The 26,981-nt window shown below is 36.2% G+C and overlaps 1 protein-coding gene across 4 annotated transcripts in view; it reads left to right on the forward strand.

Annotated features, from left to right (window-relative positions):
• The first annotated feature begins 2,570 nt into the window (after positions 1–2,570).
• Positions 2,571–26,981, forward strand: part of LOC117235878 (ABC transporter G family member 22) — a 135,870-nt gene continuing 111,459 nt past the window's right edge. Inside the window, exons 1-2 of one of the 4 annotated variants that reach the window (XM_033498332.1) lie at positions 2,571–2,696; positions 21,870–21,963. The gene's annotated coding sequence lies outside the window, so the exon portion shown is untranslated. Of the gene's footprint in view, positions 2,759–3,667; positions 3,756–21,869; positions 21,964–26,981 lie in introns of those variants that run through there. The other 3 variants (XM_033498330.1, XM_033498331.1, XM_033498329.1) reach the window with 3 other exon arrangements.

The following is a 26,981-nucleotide window of genomic DNA, read 5'->3' on the forward strand; positions in this document are numbered from 1 at the left end:
TCGAAGACCACTGAGCGTGGTCGTAGCATCGTTTCGGCCAGCTTTTTGCTCCGGCTAACCACATTGTTGTGATCATCCGGTGAACCTGTTTTCGGTAAATTACCGTATTTGCCGGTAGTGTTGCACGGTTGCAACCGTGTTATTAGAGTCGAAACCTGGAGACCTTTTTGGACCTTTGCTTGTCAGGGGAATTGGTAGACATTCTGCTGAGATCTGGTGCAATTGTGCCACGAATAGTCTTCGTAAATTGAAGCTCACAGCTTGGAACTCAGAGCTGTACTCTTCTGAAGAACGTGGTACATTGTAGTATTGTGGGTGAACTATTTGGGTTAATTCCGAAGTCGAAGTGGAAAATCGTGTTCTGAATTCGCGTTGTAAGTTGCAGAAATACTTTTTATTTGGTTATTTAACTACAAAAAATGGTGTAATATTTAGAAGCACTGTCGTAGAGTGCTCTTAACTGAATTAATATAGAAGTTTAAATAAAAATACGATGTGTTCTCTTATAGCCAACATAGTCAATTTCTTCACTGAGATACAAAAGGGACTGTAGTAAATATTACAATTTTTATCTCACACTTTTTACAATAGATATATGTAGGGATAGATATTCCTCGTTGTGTTATTGATTGAGTTATAAAAGGGATGCAATATGTAGAACTACTGTTATACAATATTCTCAATTAAATTAAAACTGAAGCCTAAATCTACCTAGTAGATCTTATAAATAAAAGTACCAATTCTTTCTTGTACTTTTTATATACCAAATGCACGTGCATTTATTCTATTATATTGCTACTGAGACACAAAAGGAGTGTGATACATGTTACTGTTATACAGTACTCTCAACTAGGTTAACGCTGAAACTAGCAAACGAGTGGAAAAGAGTGTTCCATGACGTTTTCGTAAAATTGTAGCTCCGAACTTGGCTTTCGTGGAACAAACATAGTACTACGTGTTTACGTTCCGCGATTAATTGAGAGAAAAAATGTGTGCAATACTCGTCGCATTGTTGGGTATCTTATTTAGGTTAATTACCAAGATGCAAATGAAATCGTGATAATATTACACTCTTTAAGATCTGTGCTGAGTTGGTGAAGTGTGTTTGCATGAAATACTTCATGACATTGCGTGGTTAAATATCTCCTGTAATGTAACGTTCTTTTTAGTCGTAAATCTGATTAGAAAAAGATAAGACAAGATTCTCTATGATGTTGAAGGATACCGTAAATGGGTCGATATCAATGAATAATGTATGTGACCTATCGCTACAATTACTATAATATTGATGCTTAATATTTACATTAATGATCGATCTAATTGTAAAAACTTGTAATATATCTTGTATCATACACCTGCGAATAATATATAAAAAACGATTTAACTTGACGAATTATCTGGATTAATAATATTCTGTATAGTTTTAAATTTACTCATTCACTCATCTTCTGCTTCTTACAATTAATATCTTTTTACATCCGTACAAAAAGGTTGTAACGCTCATATTTACGGCGACTTAAAACATTCTTATTGAAAAACGAGCGAATAAACCTATCCTGGACCACATTATTTTTCAGAAGTTTAACCTGTTAGCGAGAAAGAATTAATTCCTCATGTAAATTAGTTGTATTTTGATTGTCATAATAATAATTTATCTAACTATAAATTTAATATTATTGTATCTCGATTTACATCTTGTACTTACATCATCGTTTTCATTAACGTTCTATCATCAGTTTTAGTTAACATATTTATGGACGATCTTATTAAAAAAAAACAAAATTATTCTATTTTTTCATCGTACACATTTAAAACATAATTTCTAAATATTATATCTTGAAATATTTAGAGGAAATTAATATACACATTATGCAGTTATTGTACTTTAGAATCTTCGAGGATTGTCAAATAAAAATGATCTATACACGCATTTATTAAGATCTCTTAAGAGGTTATATTAGTAAATATTACTAGCAAATACGAACATGATGCAACAGATATAATCTGAATATACATACATACATAATAAATGCCTGTGAATAAAAAATTACTGCTTCAAAAATACCAACGTTTTGGCATTTCTATTGTAACAATTAACTCGTGTCAGCCAGCTAACAGGTTAATGCGATTTGATACAGCCATGCTTTCACACAACACAAAATCTTCATATTTCCAGTACGTAATTCGATTGTGTCGAATAATTCCTTTCGATCGGTCGCTACTATTCTTCGAGTATAAACGAACGTTCTCTTATGTAAACTTCGAGAATCGATTGTACGATATCTAGCGATAACGCGAGAGCACGAGATAGTCTCGTCTCGTACCACGACAAGAACAAACGAGGATTTTCTTGGGGTTACGCCTGAAATTCGCGGTTCGTTAGAGGTTAAGTTGCGAATTTGCGAAACTACAAAGTGTCTCGATGTTTCTCGCGTTTGAAAGCGGCGGAGCCGCGCGGTGCAACGAACAATTACGTAACATGGCAGCGGCGAGCGAGCAGAGTTGGCAACCCTGTTCTCCTTTGAGACGCGCGCACCTCCTGTATTTACATATATTTACATGCTAATATATAGGGTGCATCGGTTAGTGTTACCTCCTCGAGCGATTCGTTTCTTAGCCGCATTTACAGATCGAAAACCGATTCAGAAAAATGTGAGGAGAACCGGGTTCGCGCCGCATGAATGAATCGTGATAGAGTGAGTTTTATCGGGTTTACTGGTGTTTGGTGCTTGCATCGCGTTGACTCTGTATAGAGCAGGTAAGGCGAAAATTTGAAATTCGTTTTCCTTCTTTTTAGTGTAGATTAGACTTCTATGTCAATTTATATTTTCGTCGATACAATTGAAGAAATAGAAATTAGATGGCGATTCGTTATTCCTGCTAAAGATTATAACGATTATTCTATCGTATGTACATATATGCATTCTGTGGATTTTCAACACTCATATTTCGAATGAATATACGAGGATTCACAGTCTAGTTATATGCATTTAAACTGTAATTAATTCAATTTGAAGTTTATATATTAATAAATACTTTGAATCTATTATTTAGACTCTCTTGTATAATTGAAATAGTATTAGTGAAATTTTACACGTCGCTATTGTAAATTATTTGTACTAATAGATTTTCTTTAATTGGCAGAAGTATAATAATGAAATAAGCGAATTCTATGTTATGTAAGGTTATAAAATTATACGTAATAAAAATGTCTATAACCTATAACTTCTTACTTGTCGATTCACTAATATTATCATATATATAGTTAATAAATTACAGTCCAAAAGAGTTTTAATGAATTTTAGATTATCTTTTAAATTAAAGAATACTAACTTATATAGTATCCGTTGTATTAAGTAATACTATATGTATACCAATGGTACATCGAAAGTACATAATTAGATTAAATTATTATAGATAAAGATATTTTTTGATATTGAAACATATTAACTTTGCAAGAAATATAATTGTTAAGAATTAAAATTATACAAAGCAGAAGGTTATTTTAAATAACGAATTCATTAAAAATATTAAAATTAATATTTACAAAATATACGAGTGATGTGAATAAATGGTAGATATTTGTGGGGATAATTTTCGAGCAAAAGTCGGGTATAGATTTTGTATGAAGAACATTCATAATAACATCAGGTTATGCGAGAAAGGTAAATAAGGGTGGGGAAGTGCCGAATTCTCGCAGTCTTGAATTGGGCGGCGTTCTGTTTACTTCGATCGCAGATCCGGTGTATTACGTGGTAATTTCTATTTTGTAATATATCTTTGTTATATCTTTATGCTGATTATAAAATATGTCTGTTAATTATACATATACGGTGAGTACAAAAACTATTTACGAAACATCGTATTTATTTATTACGACATTTACAGTATGTATATGATGCTAGTTAATTAAATCCAAGTATATTAAATTTTGTATTATTTAATAGTATGTTCATATAAATACAAAAATTTGATAGAAATTTCCATTCTACGTTACGACACAATTCTCAATTTTAAACGGTATTCGACGCCTGGTTTTTTTTTTTTTTAACGACGCTTAATATTATTCGTATGTAGTTCCGAATAAAAGTAGGCTAAACTAATAATACTTTTATTTGGGAGACCCAGAACTAAAACGATTCTTGTTAAATTCATCGCGTTTTTTAAACGATTCGAATATTTTAAACGAATACGTACTTCTAATAATAAAAGTTACATTCGTCACTTGATGTGGGTAATCGATAGCATAAAAAAAAATGATCTATATCTTGACGTATTATCTAATGGAAATTAATCAGTTTTATAAAAAATTCTCTTATAAGGTCTATGATTTCACGATTAGATTAATTCTAGCTTTCCTAAGATATAATTATAAATACGCTTTTCTAAGATACAATTATGTAGTCTAATGAATATTCTACATCAAAGAATTGAAATACATTGAACATCGAATTACGAATGTTATAATATTCTTTTGATCCCCTGGTAAAAGGCTAAACACGAACAAAGATTGTTTTTCTCACAACTCCTATACGTTATGCAAGAGATGCTATGCTATATTTTTAATCAAGAATGGAAACATAAAAGATATGCAAATCTACAATATATCTTTTAAAATAAAATCTTCGCATCTTTTCGACGATATCGAGGATTGTTTGACGCGGTCCGAAATAAAAACTGCCTTATCGTTAATTTTCAAGCGTCGCTCGTTATTCAGTTGCGCAATCGGTGTATCGTATAATTGAATCAAGCTTAATATAGCCGTAATGAGAATGCATATGCGTTGCAGACAGTATCGCTAACTGATATCGTGTTTCAATTTACATGCGCTCGATAATATTACCCGACGCGATATCGACGCTGTATTTTAATTACCTGCCGGCGTCAGTCCGTAGAACTCTCGTCAATTTTTTATTCTTCGTTCTTTCTTTTCCTTCGTAGTTCTCGTTCCTTGCTTCCTTTCTTCGTTTTTCCATCCTAAAGTGCATATGTCAAATAAATATTTTTATCTACCCTGTGACAACTGGTATAACCGTTATTTAATACGAAATCGTTCGAATTAATAATCCCGAGATAAAAGATCAACGACGAGATACGTCACATTTCTTACCTATAATGGCATACTAGTTTCCCAATCGATGTTGAATGTTTCCTATGTCGCGTGTACGTGGAAATGTTGGTAAAGTTTACCATTCTGAAAGAAAAAGGATAGAACTTTTAGTAGATATCAGGTTCGAAGTGTCTTTTGCGATTCTCTTTCTTATAGTTTAATGATTGATATCTGGCTTAAAAAAGTAGATTTATTGTGTCGTGTAGATTCTTCTATAAAGAGCTGATAAGAGAATTGCAAGAATACTGTTAGTTTTATTTGAAGATTTTTTTTTCTAAGATTCTTTTCTATTAGTAAATTAAAATAAAATAAAATATCCTTGTATTATTTAAGAAACATTCCTTTTTTTAAAGTCTGAGTGTTTATATATAATTTTTTTTTTTAAAGGGAGGATTCATTGATTTTACAAATTCGGATATTAAAAGGTGATTAATTATACAGTTCTAATATAATATAATAATATAATATAATATATAAAATAATATAGCTTCATTTTCGAATCTCAATTTTACCGTACTTTTTATTATACAATTATAAAAAAGGTAGAACTAAAGTTATAAACTCCTCGACATAGTATTCACTAACATAATAAATTTCCTACTGTTCTGAACAAACTGGGAAAGTATAAGAATACATTATGAGACATTTAGCGACAGAAATTTTTCGTACCCTAAACACGATGTAGAAAAGCTAAACGAAATATCATCCATTGATGTTTTCTTCTATCTGGGTGCATGTAAAATTCCGAAACTCATTGACGACATTCTAAGACCTCTCAATCTCATTTTCCTTGTAAGTATTGGTGGGCTGTGAATTATTTATGGAATATTTCAATGTACAAAAAAAGTACAATAATATGTAGAGTGCACATACTGCACACACGTAAAAGAAAACATTTCAATTCTCTAAAGAACTCATGTTCTACTTCTTCAATTGTATGCGTAAGAATATAAATTTGCATAATCATTGCCAATTCAATTATAACCATAAGACCCTTGGCGGTCCATACTATTTAAAATAACAATTGTGACGATACTTATACCATCCGCAATACTCTACTACCCCTGAAAACCAATTGGGAATGAAATATCCAGGGGTTGAAAACAGCCAGACAACTTTTTAGGTAACCTAATTCTCCGCAGTAAATATAAACGCAATTAAAGTCGAAAACGAGAATCACGCTAAATACACGATCATTGGAACCGCTGGAGAACGTTGTAGACGATAATGGCGGTTTGGCAAGTGGATATGGGAACAACGCGGCAGCGTCTCGTAAACTTTTATTGCGCAAAGAACTTAAAGGATGCAAACCAGCCGACAAATGAAAGACACGCCCACCGTAACAATTTCACTTTTGCGTGTTTTACGGGCGAGCATTTCGAGCCATTAGCGTGTAAACTGGTTCCACTCGCGCCCTTAAACAGTCGACGAAACAATCCCCCGTGAAAAGTTGTCGTAAACTGACCCATTTAGGGTTTCGACGATTTTCCGCTCGTTGATTATATCGAGCGTGCTCGTTTGTTCGCGTGGATGGGAAGAACGTTGACGAACGAGGATTGTTTTCGAGGCTCGTGTAATGAAATTCGAGTGGATTCTTGCAAAGGACTTTCTTTTAGTTGCATTGTCGTCCTTTGCTGTTCGAAACGAAGGGAACTTTTCAATTGGAGTTTCGAGGATCGTTGTTGAGTCGTGTAATTAGATTAGAATAAGAGCTTCTTCGGGGCAGTTTCTTTTAAATTTGATCGTGTCGTTTAAGGTTTAGAATTTAAATTCGAAGCTGGAATTACAGCTTGGAATTGGAGATCGGTTGACTCGAAAATTACAAAGTTAAATTTTTAACGCTGCACATTAGATGCAACGTAGATCAATTCTCGATTCTCTTCATCCAATTACTTCCACGCGTTTCTTCGATATCGAAAAACACCGACAGAGCGCAGCGATTTCCTAAACAAAGAAGCAGAGTACAAATGGCTGGCGCAATTGTAAAGTTCCGTTTCAGTGGTACAGCATCTTTCAATCGATCTGTAAATTTCGTAGCACGATCATTTGCCTAATGGCGAGTTCCCATGGACGGAACTGCGGCGTGTTCGGCTGCAATTCGCCCGCAATGCTTTTCGTTACAGCTGTTGGGAAACCGACAGCAGTGTTTTCGATAGATAGCGAAACATATTCGCGGATCGAGTCCATTAATCCTTTCTCTCTGCCGAATGTTTTCGTTAATAACGGGCTCGAGGCTTTTGACCGGGTTTGTAAAGATTCGTAATCGGCAATGGGCTTGAATTTACGAGAATAATATAACGTACGGTACTTAATCGTGCGTTTCAAAATATCTGTTAGCCGATTGGGGCGGAGGGATGTTGAAATTCAGTTAACTGGAAAGTTTCTTCGAACCGATCTTGTTCAATCTCTTAATTTTGTTCTTACGAATACTTAGATTATTGGCTAATTTGTTGGAGATACATCTGGAATGCTGGAATGAAATAAGAATTATGATCTATAGGATTATCAGCTGCTGACGTTATGCGAATCATTTATACCTTTCGTTGATATTGCTTCATTGAGTTTCACTTGAAAACTCCTGTTAATAAACTAAATCAATACCATGTTTCTTTATAGAGTTACATACCATAAGGATAGCGAGCCAACTACCATTTGTTTCAACATGAGTTTCACTATCTTCAAACTTATTACTTTCCATCTTTGAAGGAGCATCGTATCTCTGATAAATAGAAACAGACCCGTTGCTTTTAGTTTCTACCCGCCGGGCATCATCTTCGATCTCCATCTAAAAATCCTAGAATATTCTCCAATGAACAAACCGGTACGCGTTGCTACATGGTCTTATCTGCATATGTGGCACTTTACGCGTCGACACGAATAAGAAAGCAGAACCAAATGAAACATTGCATAATGAATTTTCCGATAGACAAAATATTTAAGAAATAGCCTTTCCTCGCAGGAAACGTTCATCCACCTTCGATAATTACATGTTTTATTCATACTATTTTCTATTATCGTATAATATCAACTATTGTCTTTATTCACGTCGACTGTATACCGTTGCCTGAGATAAGATCAGAGGCAACAATTAGATCAAAGAGCTTGGTCCGCAGAATATTTCATACATTTTCAATAATTCGCAAGTGTCCAAGTACTTACACACGATACATTTACATAAATTCGAAGAAGCGTCGCAAGGTGGATCAATGAAGGGTGCCGGGGTTGAGGACATCTGGCAGGGTTGAGAGCTGCTGGCGGGCCAGGGTGGCAGCAGAGAGCGAAAGAAGAAGGTTAGCTAGGTTGGCGGGGGCCGGATGGAGGGAGGAGAGGGCTGGCCGACGAGGGATGGCGGAAGGTTCAGGTGGAGGGGTCGATGGTGGCGGAGAAAGGTCGGTGAACCCGGGGTCGATATCCGCACGGCGACCGACCAACCTAACATCCACCCCAGACTCCCTGCCTCCGCCAGCTGATCTACCTGATCTCTCCGATTAAATTGCGCGAAGGTATACACTTTTTCTTTCCGGCAACCGCGCCACGAGCCGCGTCCTTGCACCCGTCTCTAAATCGAGCCACGTGTTCCGGCCACGAACTTTCGCGACCATCACTTTCGATAAAATTGAAAAGCAAAAAGTAGGAGGAATCGAAAGGAAGAAATTCTTCTTTTTGTCTTTCGTCACCTTTCGCTTTTTTCCTATTCTAGTCGTTTGGCAGTTGGCTTACTTAGTATTTCGTGGAAGTTCCTCGGGTTTTTAACATTCCAGTGAGCGACAGAAGGCAGCACTTTTCTTGCCTCTCAGACTTTCTGCTAATCATCTTTCTAGCTTTGCACGGTATTAGAATTTTTTTCATTTTTCTTGTATTATTCCATGTGGAAGACCGTACTGCGATGGGCACAAATCAGCGCGGTTCCCAAGACTCTTGCGACATTATCGTCGCTGGTTGACAGTAGGAAGGATGGGCAAGATTTAGACGATGCGTTGTCTTTCAGAATATTCAAGGTTTTCTTTGTAGACTTTAGAAACGATTTTTCGTTTGGGAAATGGTGATTGAAAGAGGAAACGATGGATACTTTGGTATTCACTTGTTCTTTGAGAATATTCTAGGATTTTTCGATGGAGGTTGAAGATGAAATTCGGTCGCTAGTTTAGACTCGGTAGAGAGTTTCACGTACTTTGTGAATATTTTAGGATGTTTCAGAGGATCTTGGAGCTGGTATTGGGATGGAGGAATAGTAGTTGAAAGCGAGAAGGATACACGTGACCAGTTGACGTTGACACGATAGAACGTTTTCATGGTTTTTGGATGATATTCGAGAATTTCGTAAAAATTGTTTTATTTGTGTTTATAGAAATTTTTGTATACAAATGAGATACCGTATTGTAGTAGTTACTGCATTACAGAAAGGTTTTTCTATACCTAACATATTTTTATCCTTGTTATTTATATTCATAATACACTTTTGATACTTAATTCTCAACATGAAATTGTAATTTAGGAAACGCTCTCTTGAATGTTATTTTTAATTTTCATTTCGTTAAAATCCAAAAATATTTAGTTTAGTAAAAAGGTTCTTTCAGTACCTATTTTAAAAAAATATGTTTAAACACACATGACGTGTTTTCATGTAGATTAGTAATTTCAAATTTTTCGTCCACCTTTATTCATCACTTTACCCTCTGCCATTTTATAATCGAAGGGTAATTTAAACTTCCCCTCACGACAAAATCACCATTTTCAAATAACCTTTTCAGGTGAACGTTCTACTTTTACGATTTTTCTCGCGTCGATCTCTTTCATTACCTTTCTAAGGCATCTTTTTTTTTATCACTTTCCCTACGTTTTTCGATCACTTTTTCCTTGTTCTTTTTTTTTTTTTTTCTAAAGCTTTGACATCGCGCGGAAAACAAACCCATTGGAACTTTTTTCCAGATTTTTATCCCAACGAGGGTCCCTTTTTGTAAAATGCTCTTCTTTTGGTAGCGAAGTCAAGCTCACCTGTTTTAAATGTGTACGTAACCACTTAAACCCCCTGAATACTTCGTGCAATCCGAAGTCTAATTTTCTTTGCGAAATCCTGCTGTTTCACGACCGGTATAAAAGAATTCGCTAGCTCTTCTAATTGGAGTGTTGCAAGATAAATGAGCAAGAGCAACGAAACTTGAAAAAAGAACGCCCCGATACGCTCCTGCTGTTACAAAATCATTCTTTTAGTTCGTACCTCGGATCAATTAACCTCTGAAGTGTCAACATGAGTCTCGAATGATTTTCCGCTTCTTTTCGGCTTTTGTACCTTCTTAGTAAGAAATTCATTTTTGGAAAATTTCCATTCGATTATTTACCATGCCGATTAATGTATTAAATTTTTATCATTGTTATTATGTATTGTGTATTATTATCATTTTTAATTCGTTTTAAATCAGTGTCTATCACATTGAGTAAATTTGAAAAATATTCATTTGAAATTTATTCTTTTACTACCCTTTTGGTGTAAATTTTGCTTTCAAATATCTTTTAAAATTGTTTCTATGGAAATATTCATTTTGTAATCTTCAATTTTATCTTCGATTTCTTTTCATGTCGATTCAAATAATTTCCATTTGCCATCAATTTCTAATTATAATTAAAGATATTCTAGCAGACAAATACCATTTATATCAAATATCTACGTTTTATTTAATCATAAATTAATCTCTCAATTTTTCCTCCTAATATAATTTTCGATATTTTATCCCATAGCTGAGTCGCTTAAATTTCCAGAAAATCAATACCTTAAAGATGTACTTTTCACGTAGCCTCCTATCATTTCTGATCTTTTTATTTCATTAGAAATTGCTCTCTAATCGTTATTCTCTCTGAAAATAGCTTGCAGTTATTCTACCACGGAAGCGTTTCTTAAATTTCCGCGAATATCCTGTACGTTTTATATCTACAACGAACGGGGTACATTACAGTTTCTGAAGAATTTAAAAGTCGAATTCTCGTTTCTGTTGATTAACCTTCATCGATTTGTGAATAACCCTGGCGCTGTAGTTCCCTGGATTGGATTAGCGTGCCGGGTCCGCCTTAAGCTCCCGTGTTCATATCATGGGATCCTGTCGATCCTTCGTGATTAAACACATACATCTCGAACACATACATCAACCACCCTGGATTATGGTAAATGCACGTATTATAGACGAAAGGCGCCTTGAATCTATCTGTTTCTTGCTAAATCGTTTCTGCTTTCGACGTTATCAACGTTATTTTTACTTTGTTGAGATACAAGATTTCCCGATTTTGGTACTTGCCTCTCATTTGATTTCAATTTATGTGTTTCATTTAAACATGGGGTGTTCGACGCTTGGAAAGTTTATTTTGCAATTCTTTTGTATAAAGAGATAGAATTGTGTGATTTATATAGAATAATATATAAAATAGCCAAAGTATAATACTCGTTGTGTCAGATTATGGACAGCTGTGTTATCCATTAAATATCATAAATATGATGAACACTTTACTGTAGATCGCCGCTTCTTAGGCTTTTCCCATACGCGACCCCATTTTTCTCGGAAGTATTTTACGCAACCTTAGTCGTATACATAAAATAAATACTCAAATAAAACGTGAATGGATAACAATAAATCAAACAATTTTAATTTTAAACAGCTGTTTGTTATATTTATAACTGTCTGTCGTTTATTACCACTTACAAGGACAAAACTAAATTTACATATTAATGAGGTAAATGTGCTTGTTTATTTTTGCACGAAGAATTTAATTCTGGCTGGATATCTGATGCAATGGAGCATCTTTATTTTAGTATAGATACGCAGCAGAAGATGTCAGAAGTGTGTTTAAGACAATTTTAGAAGTGATTAGGTATTCTGTTCCAATTTCAAGCAAAAATTCATTTAAGTGACTTTTTGCAAAGCTGGATTTTTATATCTACGTCGATTAATAACTTGGTGAATTCTTCTTGATTCTTTAATGACAGATGATTGGCATTTTAATTTCAGCGGTGTGTGGCAGTTACAAAAATTTACACTATCCCATAATTTGAAAATCTCTAGATATTTCATATACTTTTGCATAATACACTCATTCCGAATATTTATACGCTTTTAAATTTCCCATAAAAGCGTAAAAATCCGCAGTATATCTGTCACAAATTGCAACTATTTTATCCTAATTTAAAGAAAAAAAGAATAAAAGAAGAAGACACTATAAAACTAAACAAAGACTAGAGTCGACCAAAGCCTCAACACACTTTGATTAAAATGATAGTTCTTCGACACTGAAGAGAGTCGAAGGGTCAACAGTTGGACCTGTCGGTCCCGTAGCCGCATTACGTCTCATTATCGGTAATTGTAAGAATAAATCTTTGCCGACGATCTTCCGTCGGTGTCCGGTCAGTCTGGCCCCGGGGTGCGCATAATTTCCTCCATGGAGCGCATTTAAACGCTTCCTCCCCTGCTGTCTCAGCTTCCAATTCAGTCCGGAACGTCGCTAAAAATACCGATACACCGAGTGAGGAACCCTCCCGCTAAACTCGCGACCATTTTAATTTCAAAGGGAACACCGATCCATCTCCATTTATCGAACCTGATTCTCTTCTCAATCGATCGATACTGTGTAAGCAAGCTGTAACAGGCTGGTTGCGTTTAATCGAATTAATTGGTAAATGAGAGTTTGAGATTAAGTTTAAGTGGAACTTAAGTTGCAGATGTAATCTTGAAATAATTATAGTTTTAAATATACATAGCGTTCACAGTGTTGGAAATAAGTGGTGGATTGATAGGTTCGATATTAAGTTTCAGATTCGATTTACATTTAATGAAATAGATCTCGTGGTTATGTTTTAGTGCTTTAGAATGTAAATATGTATTAGCTTTTGTTTTGAGTATTTATTGAGAATAGGGTTGCTTCAATATGTTTAACGCGGAATTTGAGATTATTTGACGAGAGTGACTTTTAACATATTAGGTTCGAGTGAATTGACGTTGACAATTTTTAAATACTCTGATCTTCCAGATAATTCCTATCTAAAGAAAACACTTCTGGAATGTGGCACATTAGTTACTCTAAATCCGATTCTAATATTATAGTATCGTACGTACTTAGTATATCGTACTCGAGAATTTTCCAAAAAGTATCTTACAGACCTGTTAAATAATTAAATAGAAATAACAGTAATCAGTAAATAAATGTTTCAGAATTCTTCTTACAATCGTTGCAAGGATATCTAGAACATCGCGAAGATGTGAAATAAGTAGAAAAAAACCAATTATACTATGGACGGTTATCTTTCGAAATTTCAATCGTCGCGTATGTACATCATACATGTACTACACCATGTTCATGTATTATGTTTTGCATTGAATACTTCCATAAAATCTTTCTCAACGTAGCGGCCCGATACGAACAATCAACCATTTCAAACCTCCTGAACTCACACTATCGTCTCGACGATTACAATGCTCCCGTTGTGCCGGTTATTCTAACCAGCTGATCTACGCAAACACTGACCAATTCCGTTATTAGTCTCTGATAGGGCAAGACACATTGCCCGCGTGGCTGCTTATCACTCGTGAACGTATTATGCCAGTACATGTCCACGAAGTTATGGCGCAAGAAGTGTATACGCGTGTATGTATGTGTGTACGCGTAGTAAGAGTCATATGCAGTAATATAGTATAGAACACAGATACGTAAAGACACGTAGAACGGGGTCTCTGAACCCCGCAGATACAATCTCTCTCTGCGCACGCTATCTATCTATCTGCTTGGCTGGCGAGAGAGCCGGCCTCACATACCTCCCGTCCTACGTAACGTAAAAATGCGTCCCGACACGCGTACAGAAAATATACACGGAGTGGCCTCTATTCACCGGCTCCTAGATACGCTGATACGCGGCTGCTGGCTCGTGCCTACCGGTATCTCGATCTTTTTCCTTCTATTCGGCCTCTCGGTCTCTTTCATTCGCACAGGGCAGATGCGAAGAATCACAAGTATATGTATATGTGCAGCGGAGGGTTTGGTCCATGATATTGATCATGCGGAGAATCGAAATTTATTTGTCAGTGTTTGAAGAGGTTTGTGAGTTGGGTTAGGTTTGCTTATTAGTTATTGGTGGATTGAGGATGGGTTTATAGAAATTTGTATCTTCGTTCAGAAAAGTTTTGTTCGTAGGAGTTTGAAGAAATATGTGAGTCGGGTTAGGTTTGACTGCTTTACGATGATAGTGATCACGTAGAGAATCAACATTTATTTGTGAATGTTTGAAGAGGTTTGTGAGTTGGGTTAGGTTTGCTTATTAGTTATTGGTGGATTGAGGATGGGTTTATAGAAATTTGTATCTTCGTTCAGTTAAGTTTTGTTCGTAGGAGTTTGAAGAAGTATGTGAGTCGGGTTAGGTTTGATTGGCTTACGATGATAGTGACCACGTAGAGAATCAACATTTATTTGTGAATGTTTGAAGAAATTTATGAGTTGGGTTAGGTTTGATTGGTTTACAATGATAGTGACCATGTAGAGAATCAACATTCATTTGTGAATGTATGAAGAGGTTTGTGAGTTGGGTTAGGTGTGCTTATTAGTTATTGGTCGATTGAGGATGGGCTTATAGAAGTTTGTATCTTCGTTCAGTAAAGTTTTGTTCGTAGGAGTTTGAAGTATGTGAGTCGGGTTAGGTTTGATTGGTTTACGATGGTAGTGACCACGTAGAGAATCAACATTCATTTGTGAATGTTTGAAGAGGTTTGTGAGTTGGGTTAGGTTTGCTTATTAGTTATTGGTGGATTGAGGATGGGTTTATAGAAATTTGCATCTTCATTCAGAAAAGTTTTGTTCGTAGGAGTTTGAAGAAGTATGCGAGTCGTATTAGGTTTCATTATTACTTGGGGAATTGGGGATGTGTTTATACAAATTCATATCTTTTATTAATGAGAATATGGTTTTATACATATTTTTAGCAATAACGGATTTATTTGTAGCATTTGAGCTTAATGGAAAAGTTTGTGGATTGGGTTTGAGTTAGGTCTGTTTACTTCACGCACAAGTTCATAACACAAGCTGTTTAGTTCGTCTGAATTGTTGGAGGATTGAGAATGAGCTTATACAAACTGTCATTTTTATTATTCATATATCGATGTGAAATGTAGGTGCTAATTCTGTGCCAATTTTGTAAGTGTTAGAACAGGTCAAGGATACAAGAAGTACCAATTATCATTTTTAACGTATGAAATCTTCAATAGTAATTTTCTTTACAATAAATAACGAAAGAGAAAAAAATATTGAAAAATATTGAAAAATGATGATGGAAAGAAAGAAGCAGATATGCGAAAGGAAAACGACTGGCTAAGAGGAAGGTGTAGTTGAATTAACTATAAATCAGAGCGAATTCAGGCGATGAGAATTATTTATGGCCGGCTCGATCGGACTCGCACAGACCTCTTTGAACTGTGTTTCTCTTACGGTGCACCATAAATACGATAGCCGTGAAGAATAGGGACGGCCGTAAAATTCAAACGGTCTCGCGACCACGATTCCTTCTCTCGTTATAGCTGTAATATAGTATCTATTAGCGTAGAAAACTCTTGCAGCTTCTCGTGTCGTTGACGTAGGCTCCATTCGAGCCTCCAGCTCGAAGTTATCTTCCAATCAAATTCTCAATTTTCAGCAGCGTTTTACTTCTTGCAAGGAAAAATAGAAATTTTCTTCTTATCGTCATTATATCGAAGCATTATGTTGTTTCTGTTTTATCAATTTCTAATACAATTATCTTGAAACATATTTTTAAAAAGGTTGATATATAGTATTTGAATTTGAAAGATTCAAATTGAAGCTCAAATTTATATTAGAATTTCAATGTATATTTTCGATTTGAAATTGAAATTGGAATCTACATTTAAATTTCGCAAACATGCATTACTTACGAGTTACGAATAAAATAAGAATATAATAGGAATAGATTCAAAACGAACAATAATATTCCATCCGTTCTTATTTTTTGCTAAATAAAATTCTACGAATTTTTTATTAGATTAAAGAACATCTAATAAATGTTACGTGTGTTATTACATCAGTGTCATTTCAACGCTGCATTCAAAGCAGTGAATTTAGAACTCTATAAACAGTTGTTCATCTACTCTGTACTCTGAAGTCAATCTTATAAATACATCAAATTAATAATTTGTTCCCTATAGAAACCAGTAAAAAACGATCTAATAAATCCAATATATTATTTCTCCAAAAGAAGGTACATATGTTTATGAGTTTTTAATCTGCAGTCAATCTGACGAATCTATCACAATTTAATTATTTCTTTTCTATAAAGCCACTGAAATAGTCTAATAAATTCAATATATAATATTATCCTCTCTCTCTAAGTATAATAAAACGCATATAAATCAGCTACATTCTAATCTGGAATCGATCAGATTAAATCAATCAAATGAACCGTTTCTTCTCTATAAAAAAAAAACCACCGAATTAATCTAATAAATTCAATATATAATATTACATCTCCTCCAAAAATAACAAAAATAATACGCATATTAATTAGCTAAACTATAATCTGGAACCAGTTCGTTCAATCAATCAAATTAACTAGTTCTTCGCTATAAAATGCCACTATGAAACAATCTAATAAGTTCAATCTACTACATTTTCTCCAAGACGAAGAACACATATGTATCTGTGCCGATCGATTTTTCTCTGGCTGACGAGAGAAACCACGGAAATCGTTGGTTCGGTTGGACAGCCGACCCCAGGGGTCGAACGATCACCGGGTCGCGGGTTCAAGCGTGTGGTTCGTGCGCGTTCCTCCGGCGAACAGGCTGGCTGAACATCGGGCGAAGGGGTCGAGATGTGCATTGGCCGGTTAAAATGTGGGGCAGTGCTGCGATTCGTCCTTGGTATTCGTGCGTTTCACAGTCCACCTCGAATCCGTTCGTCCTTCTACCGGGTGATTCTCGCGGTTCCAAACTGAATTCGTGACACGCTTCGCGATCTCGATTTCCATCTTGGCCTCGATTCCCCCGATTTATTTTATTTGTCCCGGCAGTAGATATTTTGTTTAATTATACGCACACATCCACACGGATAACGATTTTATTTAATCGTATGTTGATCGTATGTCGATACGATTCGAGTTTGAATTTTAAATCCGATGATTACAACGTTGCGTTCCATACAGTTTTTATGATTTTAATAGCTCCAGCTTGTGGCTCGTATCAGCTCGTTTCATTGGAACTTTTATGTAAAGTAAAGGTCACGGAGGTTAATCGCTTTGGAAATTTCAAATTCAGTGGGAGAATTTAATACGTTTGCTCTAAGATTCGGGGATTGGGCCCTTCGTCGTTGTGACACGTGGTTCATGTACCTTGCAGGTCTTTTAGATTAACCTTCCCTGGTATTAATTCGGTTTTGCTCTATAGTATCCATTTACAATATTTTATGCTCCTTTCCTGACAATGATCTGACAGCATTTTCTAGTTTTTCTGTTTTTCCCGGCCAGTAATACGTAGCAATATAAAACATCAATACAGTTGCAAACAGTGCTATAAAAACATCGTACAAACCGGAATTATACTTATCAAGATTGGTATAATTTCTGTTCCAGGATGTTATACGAATTACTGCAAGAGTAAATTATAGAATATAAATGACTATTACCCATATGATAATTTAAAACGAATGTTATTAATACTCGTAAATATCAGTTCGAAACATATTAGGTTGCCCGAAAAGTGTCTTTCTTTCGCAAACGTGTTTTCTACGACAGTGCACCTTTATGCAAACGTGAAACCAAGTCTGTGAAATGTCGCGGTGTTTATCTCAACAGAACAAAATGGATCGTACGTAATTCGACAAAATAATATAAAACAAAAAACGTCGTGCGTCTATTATTTCCTCATTAAACGAAAGAAACTTTTCGGACAACCCGATAGAAGTGAAAAGAAAGATAGAAGAGTAAATCAACAAAAGAAAAGAGAAAAATGAAGGAAAAATAAATAGTTAGATCGATAAGGGCGAAATAAAACCATTTCAATTCCTCAGGGATATCGAGAGTACCGATACAATCGCGCAGCTACCGAGCAATCAATATAACTAAATTGATAGATACAACGCTATAAAGCCGTTATCGGTTTTTCTATTAGAGTGAAAAACTGCAATCAATCGTAATCTTTTTTCCGATAATCAGCGAGAAATCCGGTTATGGAGGGTTAACAGTCCTCTCGTTCCCTCTGAGATAGCAATGGCGAAAGAACGTTGAAAGTCTCGTGATCGTTCGCGCGACTAAAATTTCCTTAGAACACGCGCAGCTGCGATCTATAGTTCGCGTGATCGCTCGCGCGATCGAAACTTACGTAATTGCTACTCGCACGACCAAAATTCCTACCTGCACGTTGCCGCAATTGCCCGTGCTATGTATGTACGGTTGCAAATTGTTTTCTTGTTCTCTCGTGATTGATTTATTAGCGATCTTTGCAAGAGTTAGAAATTCGATTTCTTGTTCGCAAAATCTTGGGAATGGTGATCTCAGCGATCGTTATTATACGCAGAGATTAATGCACTCGGTATGTCTGCGAAAGTCAGGTGGTTAGTGTTAGAATTTTAAAAATTGCAGATTTATTGGTACTTTGTGAGTTGATGTTTGTATTTTATCATTTTCTGACTGGCATGTTTTTCATTTTGTTAGAAACAGAAACGGAATCTAAATGGCAAGTATTTATAAGACTATTTTAGACACCGTAACTTTATCTTTATTACAATTCCCACAGTTAAAGTATCTATGGAACTAACAGCGTAAGAAAGCCAACAAATTGTCTCTAACTTTCATAAATATTCGAAACCTTCCCGTTAATATATATATAATCCATTTATTTAGATCACAAAATGAATAATTAGCAGATAAAACTATCTTTGGTATTATACTTTTATCTCTACCGTAGTTCCAAAAAATCCTACATATAACACTCATAGCTTTAAAAAAATAAAAAAATCTACAAATATCGACAAACTGTTCCCAGATTTCACAAAAAGAATTCGGAATATCCCAATTAATCTTCCACCTGTTCGCATCTCAAAAATATCTTTCACGTCGTATCTTTCCCTTCGTAACAGTTTTCAAAGATAGAACGTACACAAATGTGTATTCAAAGTCCGACAGAAGAACATTCAAGAACAGGAATGTTGTGATTGCTCGTGTAAAAAGAAGAAAAATACGTAGAATAAAATTTGTTTCATTTTCGAATTAGTTTCCAAGAAAATCGAGCTTCAACATTTATCAAGCGTATTTGACAATGCTAAATTCGAACTGGACAGGACTAAATAATCGACAGGAGGTTATTCTACGCGTGAAAATAAGTCGAGAACGTGGAATACAATTTTTTCACGGGACAATTTGTTTCCGAGAAAAAAATTCTGTTCCATATATTTTTCTTTTTTTTTTTTTTTTTACACAAAGAATCACATCGTTTCCGCTTTTACATGTTAGTCGGTCGGACCTTGCACATATAGATACATCACAAACGACATCCAAGCACGATCAACACGCAATCTCCACGAATACCAATCGACACGTTGAAATTTGAATTTTCCTGCGTCATCCCTCAACCTGTCCACACCTCTACGCACTCTCATCGTCATGGGTATTACTATTCTCTAACCACAACCTACACCATTCACGGCAGATGTCAATACGCGTGGAAATGCTAACGAGCACTTTTCACCATGCTGCATACTCTTCTTCTTGCATGGTATCGCCGGCAGCGTAGAAGAGTATCTACCACGTCGATATGCAGACAGAGAGAGGATCGTGGTCGTCGCGTTCATGACTCGCGGGACTTGCGTGGCTCGTGATTTAGTCACGTAGCTGGCTCGTTTAGCCGTGATCGTTAGCGGTCGTGTTATATGGGTGTAACGTGATTCTCGTGTCACGTAGCGTAACGCGTAAGCCCTTCGTGCTAGCGAAAACGAGAGAAGGAAACGATCGTATTGAACGAAACGAGCGGTAGAATGAAAAGGGTTGGAGGGTAGACTTCGTGACGTTGTGTCGTTCGAATGGACTGATATTTGGAAATAACCCGACGCGTGCTTCAACGAAAGTGAAACGAGCTTTCGTGATGTTTAATGGACAACCTGCTGAGGCTCACGAGGCTTTTGTCGAGGTCATTGGTTCTCGGCTGATTTTCGGGGTCGTTGGAAGTTGGATATTTGTATTATTGTCTGACACGTTGATTTCTGCATCATCGTTCAAGCTACACTGACGTGGTCAAGTTTTGATCAGGCGGTTTCCGTATTTCAGTTGAGAATCTGATTTCTGATTTCTCGACTTTACCCTGAGAATCTCTTGATTTCGCAATTTTAGTTCACGTGTCAATTTCTACGTTTTTATTGGAAATCTGTCGATTCCTAGGTCTGATTAAAATTATGTCGACATTTAGATCAAACTGTTCGATATTAGAAGTCTAAGTTCGAAGTGGCTGCTTCTAATTACTTAGACTCTGCTTCTACCAATCTCCATAATCAAGGTGTCCATTGTAAACCTAACACGATTATACATTATATTAGAGAAATTTGTTCCATTTAACGTTGTAACAAATAAACAACGAAAATACGAAATTGATCCAGAAGAAGAAAATGAACAAAAACCAACGCTGACTATGACAAAGAGTGTCATAAATCTACAGATCCTAGATCCTAAAAGAAGCAAAACTTCCGTTGATTCCGCGATGTTTACCAGGTCGCGGGAACAAACGAGAAAGTACATTGAACCTATGGTAGATCAGCGGCTGCCAGTTTCGTGATAACTGGCAATGAGTCAGAGAGGGCAGGCTCATGGGCCTCGATAGCCTTTACCGGCTGGCTGGCAGGCGCGAGATTGGGAAATCAGACATTACCGGCGTTTCCGTCTGCTTGTGCACGTATCACGTGTACCGCGAACAGGATAATTTGTGTCGAACGCGTGACCGTGCTGGCTGAGATTTATGCGCGGAATAGCCACGCGCTAGTGTGCCTCGATGTTTATCTAAATCGCTGTCCGATCTCTCTCCCTTTCTCTGTATTTCGCTTCGGCTAACTGTTTCTCTCCTCTCACGTATATGATCGTTGGTTGGTTTTGTGGCTTTTGCTTCGAGAATGGGGACTAATCTTGGGCCGTTTATCAGATGCAAATGTTCCGTCTTTGCGAACGAACGAATATGGATAAGGGTAATTGGTTCGTAGCTGCAATTTTGTTGCTTTAAAGAGCGGTCCAGTAAATTTGTTTATAGTGTTTGATTAGATTAAAGTCGATTAATGACTCGGAAGGTGGTGAACGTTTTGTAATTTAACGAGCTATCGTTTGTATATGTTTGGTAACGTGTATATATGCGTTTGGAATTATCAGTAGGTAGAATTTATAATACAAGTTTTTACATGGAATTATGAACCACCGTGTTTAACGTGTATAATATGTGTATATTAGTTGCATTAGGAAAATTGTGACAACTTTAAGAGTCGATTTATAAAGAACTTATAATAAGCATGTATAGTGAATAGAATTTATAATGAAGTTTTTAATAGAGTAGCTAAAAGATTAATAAGGGAACGTTAATATTAGATGATATTAACGTCACTAAAATCTGGTTAATATAACATGGTTACAGAGTGATGTAAGCCCAGGAGCTAAATTATCCTTAATGACGCAAGGAATTATGTTCGTCGCAATAATTATATCCACTTTGAAACTACCAAGCGATCAATGACATAACGCCTCGTGTTTTTCTGCTTTCAGGTAAGAGTCACATGTCATCGTTTACAAATATTCTTCCACTTGCAATTTCGAAGGCATTTAAACACTGGACCTGACAAACCTGACAATCTTCAAGGTACGATATATATATAAAATTGTTACAAAAAGTACTCATATTCCATTTTATTTATCATAGCATTTTCATACCAATTAATTAAGTCCAAGTGTATCGAGTTTCATATCGTTTGGTAGTACTTTCATATGACTACAAAAATGTAATACTGTGAAACGTGGAGACCTGATAGAGAAACGTTTCATTGGAAAATAAGAGTATGTACCTGTAAATGCTTTTTATGGCCAGTGTAATTGTAGCCACTTGGCTAATAACTTTTACTCGAATGTACATTTTTAATAATTATGTCTGAAACGTAAAACTTGGATGAGTAGTTTTAACGAGCCCGCAGCTGGTGTGATTGATGCACACACGTGGTCTAAGCTGCTTGTTAGCGCATTAGTAGCGTACCGAGATTTCCTCGAAACGATGTCAAGGCCGTGACCTAATGCAAGGTCGTTGTCCCCGGCGCGTCTTTCTCCACCCCTTCCCCCCTTTTTCTCTCTCTCTTTCTCCGTAACATCTATTTTCCGGTGTTGGAATTTTCACCGTGTACGAGACAAACTCGTGGTGGAATCTATGTCGAGTATGTGGAAACTCTGACATTGGTCGTTCAGAATCTGATTAAAAATCTACTTTCTTATAGAGAAACATAGTTGGGATGATACGGTTTTTTTTTATTTCGTTGAAAAGTCACAAGCTTAGATACGTTCGCAAACAAACCATCTCGTACATAGGAAATTAGAAACTTTTGTTCAATATTCTTCTGTGTCGTTTATTCTGTTTTATTCTGTTAACGCTAGAATTGTGAAAAGTATCAAAACGATCCAGATTTTTCATTATTACGATTATCAAAGTCATGTGGGTGTTTTATTTTAATTATAAAATTAATATCATTTTTCACTGAAAAGATTCCTTAGTTCCATCGTATCAATGCGATTATGACAATTCACTCATGTATAATATATTTGGATACCTAGACACGTTCCACTATATGATTAGGATTAAATCGATATGTCGAACATATGTCGAGTAACGTAATATAGAACAATAGCCAAATTCTGTAGACAAAATGTACCAAATATTCCTACTAACTGTTAATATCGAAGCAAAATAAAGTACACGTGATATTATACGTATCTTATAGAAGCTGCTCGAATCTCGGTACCCATACTCGTTGTAAACATTACTCGTAAATTGATATTGTATAAGATGCGTGCGTTTTATGAAAAATAGCAAATTATGTCATTACATCGGGGAATTTCCAGAACCTGTTTTTCAAATTGTCCGTCATATAACATTTTTTTTACGAACTCCTTATCTTGTCTCGACGCACGAAACACGTAAACTTGAACGACTTCCGACCGATTTTACCATCACAATATTTCAGTTTTATCAAGTATATAGAAAATATTATGAAAATGTATCCGGTTGATAGTAATATGTATCTTATCCAATACATTCTCTCTTTCAACTCTTTCAACCCTTGTATGGCGCATACGGTGATGAAGGAAAATGTTGGCACAGACCAGACTTTCTTGTAAAATCCTATGTAAAATTCTAAACTACATACAGTCTACAGTTTTTGTATCCATTTGTTCATATATATCAAGCGGCAAGCCTATAAAACGTAGAAACACGACAAAGAAGAAGCTTTATTATTATTTACGCGTGATTTGTTTTTCGTGTAACGTGGCTAATCGATAGATTTCGCGGAGTTTGTCGTAGCTGCATAAATTTAAATACACTTACGTGTATGTTATCTAAATAACAGTAAAATGGAAAGCAATAATAAAAATTAAAAACATGATATACTAGAGTACACGACATAAGGAAACGCATTTGCACGCTATAAAACCAGACGCTGTATAGTCGAATAATGCACGTGGAAATAAAAAACTTCTTGCCTTTCTCCAGAATCTCAAGAAAAGCGTCACAAGGGTCAAAAATGGACTGTCTCTAAAATTTCTAGCATAACGACAGCGCCCATTTTTCTGGACCTTTGACATCTTCCATGCGCCGTTTGACCTCTTAACGCACAAATCTTTCCTGAATTTGATTATTCCGTGAAAAATTTCAAAATCCACTCGTAAAATGTTCGAACATGACTGACTCGCATAGTTCTACCTTATTACGCGCGTCAAATGTAATTTAAATGCAAGAATCCGCTAGAATCCTGTCTTCTTCGATCGATTTCCATGGGTCGATTCCCCTGGCGACATGAATGGAACAGAAGGCACGATTCGCATTTAGGTCTCGTAGAACTGCTAGTCCGGCCGATAAATATGCGACGCCGCACGTCCGCGGATCGTAGGAAGTTCTCGTCGCTTTCTTTCCTCTCTGGCTGCATTCCCTTGCCGCTCGCGTGTAGAAGCCGACGACAACGACAACGACAACGACGACAACGACGACAACGACGACAACGACAACGACGACAACGACAACGACAACGACAACGACAACGACGACAACGACGAGAACGGTGAGGATCGCCAGCATCGCCGGATCGGTGTCGGTGACCCGTCATCGAATCGACCAGCTTGACAATTAGCCGCGTCAGAATCCCAAACGACACCGTATCCGACATCGACACCTTTCTAATCTGCATGATAAAGGGCCGATGTAATTAAACGCCTGGATAAACGTTCAAGACACCGTATGAAGCCTATTATGCCACCGTGAGTCATGCCATTCCTATCGATTATCGTTTTGGCGCGGCTAATTTAATGAATATTATTACGCGATATCGATTCCTTTCATCTTCCGTTTCATTATTAATTGCTGGTTTCCAATTGGCGAATTAATGAGCCTTTGTCTAGGAATTGTTTCGAGCTGTTAAAGCACGATGAGCTGATTCGTCGTTTGGATTGTGGATCTTTTCGATAGAATGGTTTCTCTATGCTGACGTTCTAATTCTAATTTTATAGTTTGTTTTATGGTGTTATTAGAAATGAAATTAATAACAGTCGAAAGTGGTTCATTATCGTAATTCATTTGCCAGTGAAATTTTTATTATTATTTTATATTTATTATTGAAGTTAGGTAATAACTTTGTGGCGTTGTTTGGTTTCTAATTAGAATTACGGTTAGATGGGATTTTTCATGCCATCAGATTGCTCGTAGCTTTTTCAGCCGGTTATAACAAAGGTAAATAATAAAATAAATAGTTACAGGTTGTATTTTTTATTTGTTTTGGGAATCGTGTACATTGCAGAACGATGAAATATTGAAGCGTTCAGGGAATTTTAGTTTGTTCTGGTTTCCCAATTTTTGGTCATCTTCTCGTCATCTTCATTAAACTGTGTAAATGATGTCGAAATGGAATTTCTGATAAGATAATTTAGTTAGAATATGTGTCCATTAAAACACCAGGGCAAAGTGTAATCTCTTTTACAGTGAACAAAATTAAACATAAAAATTAATAACTCGAAGATGGAATATTCCTATGACTAATGAATATTCACAAGATGCGTTTAAAGATATCTCAATATTTGTATGATCAAGGATGAGATACAATGATCACTGATTTAAAAATCTAAGATATCTTATTAACCAAGAATTACATTACTTCAAACTGAGATCTATAGCGATCAATGAAACCACCAACTAAAAGGAATAATTAAACATCAACTAAAAGGACATAATAATTACCGATCTAAAGTTGTAATGTTCTATCAGCCAGGAAATATATGATCAATTACTCGTAGATCTTTCATCTTCTATTATCCAAAAAAAAAAAAAAAAAAATTATATCAATTCCAAACATAGAGCTTTCAACGATCAATAGAAATCATTCACCAAAAACGAAGGTAGCGTGACCAAAGACTGGAAGATCTAAAATGTCCTACAGCGAAGATCGCTAGAACCAAACACAAGCGAGACACAAGAACTACTTGGCTACTGCGTGGCTCAAAAATTTAATGTTCTCCATAACAAAAGCAGTGAGAAACAAAAGAATCCAGTGACTCAAGAACTTAACGTTCCCCAACGCAACCAACGAAAAAAGCAACCGAACGTTCCAGCAACGTTTCACTCCCACTCTCCCTTTTTCTCTCTTTCTTTCTACCGCAAGTAACGAGGAACGCGTGCTTGAAAACGCGACTGTAGACCGTGGCAGACTATTCTCTCGCCTCGGCAGTCGCCTCGCTGTCCTTCTCCTTCGGCTCCTTCTCCTCTTCCTAGTCCAAGGTGGAGGAGGTTGTTGCACCCTCCTCGAGCATTGTGCATGCGTGCACGAGGGTGCCTAGCCCCCTTCATCCTCTATTCTGTATGCAACCCGTCTCTCCTCTCCGCGCTGGTGCAATGACACAGCTTCGTGGAAAGGCATCATAGCGGAAGCATCCAGGATTATCGATTGCTCCATGTCGCAAGCAGCGCGATCCTGCGCTCTTTCCCAAGGAAAAGCATGCTAATTCGGCCAGCTTTTTTCACGAAACTTCACTCTCACGGACTTTCCCTTGAAACTCAGTTCTTGCAGATTTTTCCTTGAAATCAAATTTCCTTTGATTTAGGCATTTATTTTATTGATCGTTAGACGTTTTAGAATAAATCGTTCAATGTCAAGAATCAATCACTAATTTATGTGATTAATTCGATGTGATTGATCAGTACGAAAATTAGTAGCAGTTTTCGAGACAGTTCGACGTGTGACTATCGTTTCAGCGATCGTCCTATCGAGAGAACCCAAAATGACGAGAGAATCCAAAATTATCTAGCGCCCAGATCTTCCTTTGAAATTCGATCATCTCCGACGTTTTGGGTTCATTTGCTTTGAATAATTTGATCAATTCCATGTGATTTCATCGACTGAAAAATTAAACCATTATCTGAATAAGGATTGTCTTCGAGAGTTTTATTTGTGATGATTGATTTGTCATTATCGATCGTTCTATCTCGAGCCATTTCCTCGGAAAGTACCTGTTCTCCGAGATTTTTCCATGAAAATGGAAACAATGCACGATCTTTTGCAATGGTAGTACTTCAAACGAAACCAATCGTCTTCACACTTCCACTTCTACCACTGCTCCTGAAAAATCTATAAA

The sequence above is a fragment of the Bombus vosnesenskii genome, unplaced genomic scaffold (assembly GCF_011952255.1).
Source record: "Bombus vosnesenskii isolate JDL3184/JDL3185 unplaced genomic scaffold, Bvos_JDL3184-5_v1.1 scf7180000013334, whole genome shotgun sequence".
NCBI classification, from domain to species: Eukaryota; Metazoa; Arthropoda; class Insecta; order Hymenoptera; family Apidae; genus Bombus; species Bombus vosnesenskii.